Source organism: Lygodium microphyllum, chromosome 30 (assembly GCF_053477565.2).
Source record: "Lygodium microphyllum isolate KBCC chromosome 30, Lygodium_microphyllum_v1.1.10, whole genome shotgun sequence".
In the NCBI taxonomy this organism is placed as follows: Eukaryota; Viridiplantae; Streptophyta; class Polypodiopsida; order Schizaeales; family Lygodiaceae; genus Lygodium; species Lygodium microphyllum.
This window is the reverse complement of record NC_141164.1, coordinates 58605116-58621495: the sequence shown is the minus strand read 5'-3', so window position 1 is coordinate 58621495 and position 16380 is coordinate 58605116. Positions and strand designations below refer to the sequence as shown.

The window sequence follows — 16380 nt, the reverse complement described above, 5'->3', positions numbered from 1 at the left end:
TTGATGATGTTTCAATCAAAGGATGTGAAGTTCATGAGAAAAATGAAGAACTCAATGAACTTGGATGTCGAAAGTTTGTTTTTGATCATATTAATGATTGTTCTCAGATCCTGTCTAAATTAGAAGAAGTTCATCTTACTCTTTCAGGAGCTAAATCTGTTTTTGGAGTTGAAGAAGTCCTTGTGGTCGGTCATATGTGTGGTCCATATGGTTGAAAGCCTTCTCCATCTAAAATAAATGCAATAAGCAAAATGCAAGAAGAATGTACAAATGTTTCAAAAGTGAGAAGATTTCTTGGTGCATGTGTCTTCTACCTTATTTGGATACCACATTTTGCCCATGTTGTTGAAAATCTTTATCAGCTTCTAAGAAAGGGCCAAAGGTTTCTATGGACAAAAGAACACACTCAGGCTATTCGGAAACTCAAGAAAATGCTAACTTCAGCTCCCACTTTAAAGAGGGCCAACTACTCTAATGGACGGCCCATTATACTCACAGTGGACACAAGTCCTATTGGAATAGGATGGGCAGTTGGTCAAGATGACCTTGAAGGAAACAGATATGTAATCCACTTTGGAGCAAAGGTTCTTAATGAACGACAAAGAAGGTATGCTCAAATTAAAAGAGAGCTTTGGGGAGTAGTAACTGCATTAAAATGTGATAGGGAGTACTTCATGGGCGCACATGTTATAGTTGAAACAGATTGCCTTCCACTCTTGGGCATGATAGCGAACTGTTCCACTCCTGACATAGCCATGCTAAGATGGATAGCCTATATTAAATCCTTAAATCCTGATTTGAAACATATTGCAGGTAGAGATAATCCAGTTGCTGACATGCTTTCACGTGAGATATATGGATGAAGAAGAAATGATGGATGAAGAAGAATCAGAGTTTATAAATGAAGTTGTTAATGCAGGTACAACAAAAATTACAGCAAGAACAACAGGTTCAGCTGTTAAAACAACTTTTACATCAGCAAGGAAGGATGAATCAACCAAAAAAGGACAATGGACAGCTAGTAAACATCATATTCCATGTTTTGTTATGGTTTGTTCACACTTTAAAGAAGAATATTATGCAGATGATTGGCTAAAAATTGGCCAATTTTTGAGCACTATGACAAAGAAGGAAGAATGGACTAATGAAGAATTCAAGAGAATTAAGAGAAAAGCCTATGGTTTTTTTCTTAAAGATGGCTACCTTTGGAGGCATGCAAAAAAGAAAAGAAGGGCGCCTGTTCGTGTCTTAGGTGACAAAAAGACACAAAGACAGGTCATGTAAGAATTCCATGAAAGCCTATTGGCTGGTCATAGAGGCATATGGGGTACTTTTGCCAAAATAAAAGAGAAATTTTGGTGGCAAAACATGTATAAAGACATTGAGCATTTTGTTGAGTCTTGTCATGTTTGTCAAATATATTCTATGGTAAAGCATAGAGATGGGCTTCAGCCTACCTATCCTTTATCCATGCACTATAGATGGGTTATTGATTTAGTAACCATGCCTACAGGAATTTGGAACATGAGATATCTAGTACTTGCTAGAGAAGATCTCACAAATCAAGTGGAAGGAAAGGCCTTGACAACAAAATCCACTCATGCTGTTTGTAGATTTTTACTTGAAGAAGTATTTTGCAGGTATGGATGTGTTGCTAAAGTAACTACTGATAGAGGAGAATTGGATGCCAATGAAGCTCACCATTTCTTTGCTCAATTGGGAATTAAGCTATCTCTTACTTCAGCCTACAATCCTAAAGGCAACGGTAAGAGTGAAAGAGGCCATCAACCAATTCTTAAAGCTTTAGCAAAATCATGCAAAGGAAAGTTGAGGGAATGGCCTAAAATGCTACAATTCGCATTATGGACTGATAGAACAACCCATAGTGCAGTGACAGGATATATGCCAGTTGAACTCATGTATGGACAGCCACCTATTATGCCTATTGAGGAATCCATTGTCACATGGAGTATCTTGCCTTGGGATGAAGGCATGAATAGGGAAGAATTGCTGTCTTTACACATAAGGCAACTTGAAAGAAGGCCAGAAGATGTTAAAAAGCCATTGAAAGGCTAAAAACAGCAAGATTAAAGAATAAGAAGAGGTTTGACAAGCACCATCAACTCCGTCCAAGAGCTATTCAAGAGAATGATTGGGTTCTTGTTTATGATAGCAGCCTGGATAATCAACATAGTGCTCATAGGAAGTTAGCCAAGAGATGATTTGGACCATATGTTGTAAAAGTAGTATATCATAATGCTATTTACTCTTTGGCTGAAATGGATGGGACCATGATAAAGATTCCAATAGCTGGGAAACGAATCAAACTCTTCAAACGAAGAGAATCTTCAACTTATGAACTTGATGACTTAGATGTAAGCCCTCTACTTGAAGACATGCAGGAAGAAAAAGACTTAGGGAATGAAGATGAAGAAGAAGACCCTCCTTGACCTATAATCTTATGAAATGGCACATGCCGGAGGATGTGCAAGTTAGGAGGGGGTGAATGTCAAAGAGTTTACTGTTCATGATATAAATCATGGAATTCTTATGAACACAGAAGAGTTTCACTGGAAGTTATATGAGATATTTGCATACAAAATTCAGGCATTGTTATCCAATAACCACCTTAGTTATACAAGTTCTTTTGTATTTAGCAAGTAAATTTTCAGTTATACCATGTACATTTATGAAAAAAAAGGCTATGAGAACCTACAACTTGGACATCTGGAAGTAATTGACAGTCTATAGGATACATCACATTAATTCAGATACAAAAATATGGTCAGAACCCAAGAATGATGCCAAAAACTGTCAAAAGTCCACTAGGCCCACATGGGACCAGAAGTAACTGACTTAAGTGACCAGCAGGTGACCTAGGTTGGTCAAAAAGTGACCAGGGACTGAGCAGGGAGTAGCCCGCGTTTTTCAGCACAAAATGCGGGCTGGACTGTCTGAGGAAAACTGGAGAGAGCTGGAGCTATGCTGCATGAAATGGAGCATACAAATTGAAGATTAACAGGCCCAACTACTGAAGATGTAAACATGGTGAGACTTCCACTTCTCTGCCTCTTTGGTCTGACAAAAATGCATGCTGAAACAGTCTATAAAAGAGGGAAATCTGAGAGAAGAGTATTCAGCCTGCTCTTATGCACAACTTCTCTCATCTTGTTTACCTTATTCTTGGTCCAATGAAGCCTGACTTGTACCCAAGTACTTGAGTGACTTTGGGGCAAGCAAAGGGTGAGGATATTGAAGACTTATGGACTGTTATGGGCTGTAATAACCAGTCATAAACAGGGCAGCCCACTGTTATGATCCATTTTTATGAGCAAACATGGGTTTTTTATGGTTGTAATGGAGGGAAATGACCTCTTTTCTTCAGGACATTGTTCTTAGATTATCAAAAGTGCTTCTTCTTGAGTTTATGCACTCATTTTGAACTTGATTATGGGCTGGAATTTTCTGTTTTAAAACAGGGCTGAAGCTAAAATTATACTTTTTCAATTCATTTCATGTATCCTTGGCCCAAATCTTGGATGCATTTGAATCTATCAACAATATACTTGTTCCAAAGGGTTAAAATCCATCAATGTACATGAAATAAATGCCATTAGAGCTTGCATTTGACATTCATAAATGAATTGAGAATCTGAAAATATCCTTTATGATATGATGTATGTATCGTGAGGCATTTGATGTAATCAAGTTAGTCTTATTCCTTCTGTTCATGTATGCTAAGTACATAGTGAGAAGGCTTGATCTCTTCTTCCGTAACTAAATCATTTCTAAATCTCGGATGTTATTAAATCCCAAACCATTTTTCCTTTCCGAATCTTGAATCCTAAACTCTTCTTCTACACTAAAAGCCCCGGTGGTAGACCTTCAACTCTTAACACGACGAAAACGGTATGCCTTATTTTGGTTTCTTTACAAACTTTATTTTTCTTTGCAATGTAGGTTAGGAAGTGTTGAAAGAGAGAGAAATGGAAGCGAGTGTTTTCAAATTTTTTCTTGTGTTGGTTTTTATTCTTTGCAATGTAGGTACGAAAATGTATGTGTGTGAGCATAGTTTAGAGCCGACCTCAAAGATAGATAAGTTTAGAGCCGAATTCAAAGAGATAGGTGTGAAAATTTTTTAAAAAAAGACCTGAAATATATATAGTGGAGTGGTCCCAATATACAATATAGAATTGTTATTAAATTATCATTCCATTACATCGCAGTCAAGATGTCTAGCACTCACAACCAACATGGTGGTGATCGTGAGACTTGGCTCAATCAACGTGTCCCCTATCCATGCACGCAATGCAAATTGGCCATTCGTCAGAAACATCATTTGTCCATAGAGCATGTGCAACGGTATAGAGAGTTTCGAGTTGAGATAATCGACCAAGCAGTCTTGAATTACAAGATTGCGGTAAGTTCTCTCTCATTACGTACTATATGACATGTAATTGATTTAAGTATAACAGTTTGGGGTTATCTTAGAAGTTAGCTCCTTAACGTCCTTTACAGGGTCAGGGCCATGTCGATACATTACATCTCAAGATGGAGAAACAGTTACTGAAGAAGAGTGGGACTTCTCACGTGGATGCAATCCCAAGGTATGCAATCCCAAGAAATTACAATCTATACTGCAAATTGCAACTAATATACTTGTTCTTCTCCTAGTATAAGGTCCATAGTGCAGCATGGTCACGTGGACAATATTTCAGAGTAGAGCACATCGACAAGTTACGATCGACAATGGATTGTGGAGTGATGGCAATGTTTGAGCAGGAAAGCCGACGACGTGCCACAGATCCAAACCGTGTAGTTGCAGAGATGGAGTATTTCGGATGTTTACAAAGTATCCTTGTAGTGGACTATTGAAGTTTCTCAGTGACCATATTTGATGTGCAATGGTTCAAGGTTACTCTCGAAGGAGCAGGTGCAACTGTTCAGAGAGGGCCAAGTGGCTTTGTTGAGATTGACTCAATGAAGAAGTGGACCGATTTGAGTGATACATTTGTTTTGCCAAATCACTGTGAGCAAGTAAGAGTCCCTAATACTTGATGCGCTTTAGCAATTTCAAAGTGGACTTTTATACTAATCGTAATATGGATCAGGTCGTAGTTTTCCCTAATCCCCAACAATCTCAATGGTGGTATGTCATTCCCATGACATCTAGGAGTATCCCCGTGTTTTCCAGAACCCCTGTACCGATCGTAGAAGAGACACCTTTAATAGTGGCAATGATAGAAGGCGTACAAGAAACTAGGATAAACTGCTTGGAGGACCAAGACATCTCACCTATGGAGATAGAGGAGATAGAGGATGGGTTTTTTGAAAATGAAGTAGAGTCCTCATTTTGTGGAGAATTTTGTATAGATCTCCCGGTGTATACTGAGCTATGTCAAGATGATATTGTGGAACCCTAAACAAAAGTGACTCGATCAAAATGTTCCTCCCACTACAGCAATGCCACTTTTTGCAAATCGGTTAGGATAGTTTGTATGTTTTTGGAGTATGGTGTTTTGTATTATCTAATTTTTATTATTATTTTAAAATAAAGACTTGCAAATTAAGTCTTAGTTTTATTATGTCTTGCAATTCATTATCTAATTGACTTATTTTTCCTTGTATGTGCAGGTTTAGGATTTGGGCACGGTGTCAGAGAGTTCACGCAAAGGCTGCAGAACACGGGGTTCAAGATACAGCAAGAAATGAGGCTAACAAGAAAAACTCAAATATTTGATGCCAAAGTTCACTATATTCCTTGCCAGGTGAGTTACAGGAAACTCATGTACAGAAAAATCTGAAGTTTCTCTTAGTCAGCATTGCATCTAGGTGGAACTAACTCTTAAACTGTTTACATACATTCAGAAGTATAATGTCTTTTACATTGAACGGAATAATGGCACTAATAATCCAGTCAAGCATGTCCTTTAGTGCAGTGATCCTTCTGTTGTTCCACACATCTGATTTCAGATGCTTTCAGAGATCTTCTATCAAATTCAGATCACAACAGCAACAGGTACATTAGACTAGCAGAAATTTTCAGCAATCCTGTTTTTGAGCATCAAGGGTATTCAATTGGAATCCATAGCCACTGTTTGTCTCATTTCAGGAACAACAAAAATTGACCAAAGATCCATCCACATAAGCATGGCTGCAAAAAAAATGCATACGAGATTTTGCTGCTTCAGGAAGTTTCCATATTTATGCCTGTATGTTGTATGGTGGATGGTATGATAGCCTGCACCCATGATTGACCAAATGTTTCCATGGATACAGTCATGAATATTGGTGATCCAAACAGCCTCTAGAAATATGAGAGCAACATGAGTTATAAAGTGGGTCAGTATAAACAGAGTTGCTATCACATGTGGACAGGCCTGCTGAATCCTATCCACTGGGTGAAATGCCAACCCTGCAAATGGCGATAGAGTGTTCTCTTTGTTGAAAATATGGTGTATTGCATGTAGTCATTTGTAGAGGGGTCTGCAATCATGTAAACCTCTATGCATCCAATAAATGACAAACTCTACTACCATAAGGTAAACAATCGACCATGCTATGTAGTGAAGCAATCCAATATGGCTGATTTTAGGATAACACTTAGTCCAGCCTTGTTCAATCATGTATTCTGATGCTGTAGACAAGGAAACATGTAAAGGCATAGCCTGGAAATACACATGTTTTTTCCAATAGTAGATGTACGAACACTAGAGATCGCCTGCCACAAAGTATAAGATGACCCCGGCAATGTAATTCTTCAACCATGCCTGGGCGGTGTACGGGACCACTTTGCAGGGAAGAAGAGATCCAAGACCAAATCGTTGTACCAGGATGTTTACTCCATGAAGTAGTTCAAAGAATACGCTGTATTATCAGACAACTAGTAGGCTGGCATGGGTGTTTGCGTGGGTAGCAGGCCAAAGCTCTTCTTCAATACAACACGGTGCTTCGAGAACTTGTCTTCTGGAGAGAAACGAGCTGGATGCGCTGATTGAGTGGGAGTGCCCAGCGGAGACTCTTTCTGGAGCGTGTAGACCTTTTCGCCATTCTCGTTGGTGTAAAACATGAGATACATGATGGTTGCTTCTTCTTCTGTCTGTGTGTAAGCCTTAAGGTATTCAAGTTTTCGCCATAACTGTGGAAGACATCTGTCTTTGCCGAAGCCGAGTCATGAGAGTCAGAGAGATTTATCAAAAACAGGCTGTTCCCATCAAAAGAGAGCTCCCTCTCTTTGCCTCATATGAGAAAACATTCCCCAGTTATCTTTTTGCTAGCAATCAAGAATACGTCCCGTTTATGATTCTGCAGAGAATCTCGGATTCCATGTTCCCTGGCGACCTGATCTGGTCTCGCAGTCTTCAACAATTGCCACCATCTCGGAAAAGCCCAGAGGCCGAAAATGCAGACCCGCGGTACACAGGTAGACCACCCCACAGACACCAAACAGACCGAGCCAAAAAAAGAGACAGAAAAAGCTCCCCATTCAAATTCTTTTTTTTTCCACGTATCCTCCACAGGCCGTCCGATCTTCCCTCCTTTCACTATTCGAATTCTCTCCCCAATTAGTCTCTTTTCCCCTTCCTTTTCTCCTCTATTTTTAGTTTTTCTTTTTCTTGTTCACATGTCAAAATTAGGCAAGCGACCTTCCTCATTCCAGCACTTTTATAAAAGTCTGACATGAGCATAATTTTTGTCAAAGCATTGCTGTGCTAGCAATATGTCACCATGCCTTTTGCATTAATTTAACATTGACATCCAAGCAACCAAGATTATTTGCAAGAGACATATCTTGCAGCAACTCTGCTTCCTCCTTTAAATGTCCCTCTTGTAGCATATCTTCAAAACACTTGCACCAAGGCTGTCATGTTGGAGCAAACTTTGACTGCAGAAACAAAAGTAACTTCATTTGGTTGTTTGAAAACAGTAACCTTTTTCCTCAACCCTGAAGTTCCTGGTTTTTGACCTTCATACCGAGATGTATAGCATGTGGTGATCTTAAAGACTGTCATTGCACATAGAGCTAGAACAAATAGCAGCAGGACAAAGATCCTTTGGCATCAGTTTTTCATATTTTTCTAATACACGCACATCATGCATCCAAACAAAATCATGCGCATGTACTAAGGGAATATATACATTGGATGCAGATTATTAAAATGCATCACACAAACAATGAGTCACACGCGGAAATTAACACAAATGCACAACAAAAGAAATGGAGGTGTATACGACTCGGATGCGCAGCAACACGACATCCACCCCCTCTAAACCTACGCATCCTCTGGATGTGCCAACTAACCAGGATCATTCAATTCCACAAACAGGTCAAGTCCATCTTCTGATTCTAGTAGACCTGTTTCTCCATCGGCTTCATCATCTATGTCTTCTGTCTCTTCTACTTGTCTTTCTCTTATCTGCTCTTCTTCTGTCAATGCTTCAAGTGCATATTCTTCATCTTCTCTTCTCTTGAAAATCTTGACTCGTTTTCCAGCAATAGGCACCCTCAATGTTGTTCCATCTAACTCAGCCAGCTCATAAGTACCATTGTCAAAAACCTTTTTTACTTCATACGGTCCAAACCATCTTTGAACCATTTTTCTCATGCTACTATGCTGATTTTCTAGACTACTGTCATAGACTAGAACCCAATCTCCTTCTTTTATGGCTCTAGGCCTCAAGCGATGCCTTAAATCAAACCTGTCCTTATTTCTGAGACGGGCTGCCTTCAAACGGTCAACGGCTAGCTACACATCTTCTGTCCTTCTCTCTAGTTGACGAATCCGAAGGGCTAACAGCTCTTCCCTTGATAAATTCTCATGCCACGGAAGAACACTCCAAGTGAGAGCACAAATTTCAGTAGGCATGATAGGTTTTTGCCCATACATCAACTCCGCAGGCATGTATCCAGTAGTCACACTATGTGTAGAACGATCAGCCCACAATGCAAAAGGTAGTAATCTCGGCCAATCTCCAATCCGACCTCTACAAGCTTTTGCCAATGCTTTAACTATTGGCGGATGTCCTCTTTCACTTTTGCCATTTCCCTCTGGATTATAGGCAGTAGTAAGAGCCAATTTAATCCCAAGCCGTGAGAAGAATTCTCTAGCTTCATCAGCATCTAGCTCTCCACGATCAGCTGTAATCTTGCCTATACATCCATACCTGCAAAATATTTCTTCCAACAAGAATTTACATACTGTAGTGGTGGTCTTCGTCCGCAACGGTCTACCTTCAACATAGTTTGTAAGATCCTCCCTAGCCAAGACAAGATATCTCATCTGCCAAAGTCCCACTGGCAAAGTAACCAAGTCTACCACCCACTTGTAATGCATACATAGTGGATAAGTCGGATGCAGCTCATCACGATGTCGCACTAAAGAGTAAAGCTGGCAGTCCCTGCAAGTCTCCACAAAGTGAGAAACATCTTTATACATCCCTTTCCACCAGTATCTTTCTTTGATTTTCTCATAGGTAGCCCACACACCTCTATGTCCAGCCCATGAGCTCTCATGAAACTCTCGCATAATCTGTATTTGCATCGCTACATCACAAACTACTCTCAAGGGCAAGCCTCCTCTCTTTCTTGGATGCTTCCAAAGAAAACCATCCTTCAAGAAATACCCATAAGCCTTCCTTCTGATTTTCTTGAATTCATCATCTGTCCAATCAGCTCTTCGAGTCAATGAACTTAGATATTGTCCAATTTGCAGCCATTCATCAACATAAAGTTCTTCAATAAAGGCTTCAATAGTAGATACATGACAATCATGAATAAGGACAGAAGCAGCAAACTCTGTCTCATCATCTTCTGCAAGCATTGACTCCTCATCCTCATATCTCGCTCTAGAAAGCATGTCAGCAACTGGATTATCTTTCCCTGCTATGTGTCGAAATTCTGGATTCAATGATTTGATATAGGCAATCCACCGAAGCATCGCTATATCTGGAGTCGAGCAACTAGTAATCATGCCAAGCAAAGGCAAACAATCTGTTTCCACAATAACTGAAGCTCCAATAAAATATCATTTGTCACACTTCCGTGCAGTGACTACTCCCCACAATTCTCTTTTAATCTGCGGATATCTCCTTTGTCGCTCATTAAGAACTTTAGCTCCAAAGCGGATTGCATACCTATTTCCATCAGCATCATCCTGTCCCACAGCCCAACCTATGCCAATAGGGCTAGTATCAACTGTCAACATGATCGGCCGTCCACACTGATAATCCACCTTGCGTAGAGTAGGAGCTGATTGCAACAGCTTCTTGAGCTTACGCATGGCTTTTGAATGCTTCTCATCGCAATGAAATTTCTGCCCCTTTCGAAGCAGCTGATAGAGAACATCTGCAATATGAGCAAAATGAGGAATCCAAATCATGTAAAATACACAAGCTCCCACAAATCTCCGCACCTCTGAAGTAGTCGAGCAATACTCTGCAATCCTGTTTATGGCATCCACCTTTGCAGGAGAAGGCTTTCTGCCATAATATCCAACCATATGCCCAACTATGATGACTTCATTAACAACAAAGACAGATTTCAGCCCTGAAAGTGTCAAATTTACCTCCTCTAATCGTGTCAATATTTGCTCACAAGCAATCAAGTGGTCAGCCACAAATTGTCTACATCCACGCAAATCAAGACTTTCATTCTTTTCTTCTTCTGCACAACCCTTAATAGGCACATCATCTAGAAAAGGCATGGTAAACTGCGGAATATAGTCTCGAAGAACTCTATGCATAGCATTCATCATATGAGCAACTGAGTTTGTAGCACCTTGAGGCAAGGTACACATCCTCACAAGACCAATAGGTGTCTGCATAGTAGTAATATCCCTGCTTTCCAAGGCAAGCTGAAACTGATCATAACCTGAATACAAGTCACCTAGTGAATAAATGGCTCGTCCTGCAAAAGCCTCAGCAAATTCATCCACAACTAGACCTGTTCCCACATTCCTGATTGTCACTTTGTTCACGAGCTGCATATCCTGAATAAATCTCAAAGTACCATTTTTCTTTGGTACAGTAAACCACCTGTTAGAATAGGGTGCAGAAGAGGGTTCCAAAATCCCCATTTTAATCTTTTCATTCAGCAACTCTATCAGCTTTGGCAAGTGTGCTTTAGGCACAGGTATAGGACGTATATTCCATGGTACATGAGAAACAGTGAAGATGACCATAGGTGCAACCAATTCGGGACTAATGCAGCCAATTTCATGTGGAAAGAAAGCAAATACCTTACCATGACGTCCAAGCATCTCTCTAAAACATTCTTTTTCCACTGGAAGCAAAAAATCATCATTTCCAATCTTCAATTCTGCAAGAGTTTCAGCTGTAAACTTATGTCCAATATTTACAGGATCCCTCAACATAGGCTGCTTCATAGCTTTTTCAATCTGTTCATCACTATCAGAAGGAAGCGGGCCTGCAACCGGCTTAACCTTCTTATCAACTGTTTTATATTTTGTGTCAACCTTGGCATCATTCAAGCACTCTTTCCTTTGCTGCAATTTCTGCAAATTTTCAGCATCTTTCAACTCTGTTGGCTGAAAAATTTCAGCCTTTAGTTCTATGGACTGCATGGATGCAGTCTGAAACTCTATATGCAGAAATTTTTCTGCATTCAACTCTGTTGGCTGAATGAATTCAGCCCTTGGCTCTTTGGACTACATAGATGCATCCTGAAACTCTATATGCAGAAATTTTTCTGCATTCAACTCTGTTGGCTGAATGAATTCAGCCCTCTGCAATTCTATTAGCTGATCAAGATCAGCCATAAATTCAGTTTGCTGAGTTTTCTCAGCCTCTAACTCTGTTTGCAGCATAAAACCAGAAATTTCTTGAAACATATCCAAGGTTTGCACAGGTATAATCTTTGAACCCTTGCATACATCAGTTTTCAGCATTGCTCTTATCTCAAACAATGTATCTGCATAAGACATCCCTTCATACAATCCATCCACATGCTCTTCTGCTTGCAAGATACCTGCATTCTTCAACTCTTTCTCCTTACGACCAATGTACTGCCTGGCAGCTCTAGGCAAATCTGAAATTTTCTGATAACTTACTGAACTATCTGAAGTAAACCCAACAAAGTTATTGGAGAAAGACTAGCTGCCAGGAGGCGAGATCTCCTCTTTTCTCCGCTCCGTACCACTGGCGTCTCGCAAGACAGCGGTACCTAATGAAAATCCAACTCCTTCGCAGGTAGTGGTGCCTCACGCAAGGAGTCCCTGTTTCTCGGATGATTTACCCCAACAGTCATAAACTGAACAGCTCGCATACCATCTTTACTGCGTATCCGCGCATAAGCTGACCCATCATCCATCACTTTTGTTTCCATTCTTGCTTCTGTAATGAAAGGCTGTCCAAGAATAATCGGATAAGAACATGAATCCTGAACAAAGCAATGATAATCCTCTTCAACATTACCAATAGAAATTCTGATACTCAGACAAGCAGCATACATATCACCAGAAGTATTGTTGGCGGCTCTCATGCGCCAGCCATGCTCTGCATCCATAGGCCACTTGCCACTCTCATAAATACCTCGAGCAATAAGATTAATCTCAGAACCATGATCAACTAAAGCAATCAAGGGAATTTGTTTCTCTCCAATCCTTACCACTGTCTCAGTGGTTGCTCTAGCCCAATGACTTCGTGAAAAATGGCTGCGAGGAATGAGAATAGGGGTCTCATCATCTTCATACTGCATAGGCTGCACTATTTTCTCCAATTGTGGATTAACAGAAGCATTCTCAACCATCACTGCATCATCATGCTCTTCCCCAAGAGTTCCATGCCACAATCCCTGTAAAGCAGGTCCTTCCATCGCATGTCGTTTCCTCTGCAAAAGATCCTGCATCTGATCCTGTATTTCTCTTCTAGCAATCCCAAGAGCCTCTCCAACAGTAAAAGTGACTTCACTATTCAAAATTCTTTCATGAAAAATCTTACTCATATCCGTTTGCATATCAAGGTCTGACAAGAGCTTGAATCCTGGCTCTTTTCTTGGTTGCTTCTTTTCTTTCTGCTTGTCTCCCATTGGTTGATCAGAACCTGTTTGAGTTGGAGAATTTGACATAGGTGGAGCTGTAACAGGTGGTGAAACAAAGTCACCCCCTCTAGTCTTTTTGGAGGAGCTAGGACCCTCCTCATCTCTTCTTCTCTTTTCCTCAACCATGGCATCTAAACCCTGCGTTTTAGCCATATAAGCAAAAATAGAATACCTGTCAACAGGAGAATCCCATCCTATTTCTCCTCGGATGCTAGAGCCCACACAAGTCATAGTAGAAGTTTGAACTTTCCCTCTTCTCGCTATCTCCAGGGCGGAAGACCATAAAGCAGAGTCTCCATTAGATTTCTGCTCAAGCTGGACTCCAAAAGCTGAAGCATCTTCTCTAACACTCACATAAGCTGATCGCGCAGCCATATCATCAACAAGTTTCTTCATACCTCCCTTACCAAAGTTCGTGTCAAGAGGAGCGCCAGTCTCTGTCAGCCATATCTTCCCATCTTGTCCCCAGAACACTACATTCTTCTTACGTGCTTCTTGAAAAGCATCACAATCTTTGCAATGTTGGTGCTCTGTACTATCACACCAAATACATCGACGCCCTTTTCTTTGACCAGCTGAAAAAGCAGTCACTGGAGCAGGTGCTACAGCAGGTACTGACATAAGTTGCTCCTTTAACTTACCAACTTCAGCTTTGACTGCTTCAATCGTCAAATCCGCCAAGCCTTTAATAACATCATCTACAGATAAGGGCACTGGAGCAGTAGGTACTGGTGGATTCACAACAGGAGGAGTAGGCTTAGGCAAAGAAGTTGCAGCAGGGATAGAAGAAGAAGTCTCCAAAGATTTCTCAGGAGCTGATCTAGTATTTCGATGCAATCTGACTCTCCTGCGCTGCTTCTTGACAAGAGCATTCACAGCATCAATGACATGTCTCCACTCAGTCTTTAAACCTGAATCAATAGCTCGATCTTCCAAAAGATCATCCAACTTTTCCTGTAAATCAACATCTGCAGCTTGCAAAAATAACTCCACTTTCTGCATCTCCAAAGCTTGCTGTTCAGTCCCATCCAACTGATCATAATGACTTTCAAACTCTCGCAAAAGAGCGGTAACAGAAAGTCCCTTATTAGGCATAGAAACCCATGCTAAAAAATTCCTGCGATTCATAAGACCTGTATCTTCCAGGAAATATTCATCTTTTAATGCCTTTTTAAATTCAGCCCAACCTGCATGTGCCTCTTGAATTTCAGCAATTCGACCTTCAAGAGCGCGCACCACGATCCGCAAGAAGTAGCGGCTCCAAACATCTTGAGAAACCCCAAAAAACTTCATCTTTTCTTCATACAAATGCAGGTAAGTTGACACTTGCTGGCCATTAAACTGCTTCATCTCCTGTTGGACAGCTTTCAAAGCATCCATAGCATCACTGTCACGTTTTGCATGAGCTTGCTGCTGCATATACATGGTAAATGACTGAAACAGGTTCTTCATGACATTATCATCTGTCATCTCTTCTTGCGAATCTCCCATCTTGCTGATGACGCAGCACTTTCACGTCGGGTTCACCAGAAATGTTAGAGAGTTCACGCAAAGGCTGCAGAACACGGGGTTCAAGATACAGCAAGAAATGAGGCTAACAAGAAAAACTCAAATATTTGATGCCAAAGTTCACTATATTCCTTGCCAGGTGAGTTACAGGAAACTCATGTATAGAAAAATCTGAAGTTTCTCTTAGTCAGCATTGCATCTAGGTGGAAGTAGCTCTTAAACTGTTTACATACATTTAGATGTATAATGTCTTTTACATTGAACGTAATAATGGCACTAATAATCCAGTCAAGCATGTCCTTTAGTGCAGTGATCCTTCTGTTGTTCCACACATCTGATTTCAGATGCTTTCAGAGATCTTCTATCAAATTCAGATCACAACAGCAACAGGTACATCAGACTAGCAGAAATTTTCAGCAATCCTGTTTTTGAGCATCAAGGGTATTCAATTGGAATCCATAGCCACTGTTTGTCTCATTTCAGGAACAACAAAAATTGACCAAAGATCCATCCACATAAGCATGGCTGCAAAAAAAATGCATACGAGATTTTGCTGCTTCAGGAAGTTTCCATATTTATGCCTGTATGTTGTATGGTGGATGGTATGATAGCCTGCACCCATGATTGACCAAATGTTTCCATGGATACAGTCATGAATATTGGTGATCCAAACAGCCTCTAGAAATATGAGAGCAACATGAGTTATAAAGTGGGTCAGTATAAACAGAGTTGCTATCACATGTGGACAGGCCTGCTGAATCCTATCCACTGGGTGAAATGCCAACCCTGCAAATGGCGATAGAGTGTTCTCTTTGTTGAAAATATGGTGTATTGCATGTAGTCATTTGTAGAGAGGTCTGCAATCATGTAAACCTCTATGCATCCAATAAATGACAAACTCTACTACCATAAGGTAAACAATCGACCATGCTATGTAGTGAAGCAATCCAATATGGCTGATTTTAGGATAACACTTAGTCCAGCCTTGTTCAATCATGTATTCTGATGCTGTAGACAAGGAAACATGTAAAGGCATAGCCTGGAAATACACATGCTTTTTCCAATAGTAGATGTACGAACACTAGAGATCGCCTCCCACAAAGTATAAGATGACCCCGGCAATGTAATTCTTCAACCATGTCTGGGCGGTGTACGGGACCACTTTGCAGGGAAGAAGAGATCCAAGACCAAATCGTTGTACCAGGATGTTTACTCCATGAAGTAGTTCAAAGAATACGCTGTATTATCAGACAACTAGTAGGTTGGCATGGGTGTTTGCGTGGGTAGCAGGCCAAAGCTCTTCTTCAATACAACACGGTGCTTCGAGAACTTGTCTTCTGGAGAGAAACGAGCTGGATGCGCTGATTGAGTGGGAGTGCCCAGCGGAGACTCTTTCTGCAGCGTGTAGACCTTTTCGCCATTCTCGTTGGTGTAAAACATGAGATACATGATGGTTGCTTCTTCTTCTGTCTGTGTGTAAGCCTTAAGGTATTCAAGTTTTCGCCATAACTGTGGAAAACGTCTGTCTTTGCTGAAGCCGAGTCATGAGAGTCAGAGAGATTTATCAAAAACAGGCTGTTCCCATCAAAAGGGAGCTCCCTCTCTTTGCCTCATATGAGAAAACATTCCCCAGTTATCTTTTTGCTAGCAATCAAGAATACGTCCCGTTTATGATTCTGCAGAGAATCTCGGATTCCCTGTTCCCTGGCGACCTGATCTGGTCTCGCAGTCTTCAACAATTGCCACCATCTCGGAAAAGCCCAGAGGCCGAAAATGCAGACCCGCGGTACACAGGTAGACCACCCCACAGACAC

At 40.7% G+C, this 16380-nt stretch overlaps 2 pseudogenes; both read right to left on the bottom strand.

Moving 5' to 3' along the window:
• Positions 1 to 4737: 4737 nt before the first annotated feature.
• Positions 4738 to 7078, bottom strand: LOC148009883 (delta(7)-sterol-C5(6)-desaturase pseudogene; annotated as a pseudogene).
• A 7933-nt stretch (positions 7079 to 15011) lies between these two features.
• Positions 15012 to 15987, bottom strand: LOC148009882 (delta(7)-sterol-C5(6)-desaturase pseudogene; annotated as a pseudogene).
• Between the last annotated feature and the right edge of the window lie 393 nt (positions 15988 to 16380).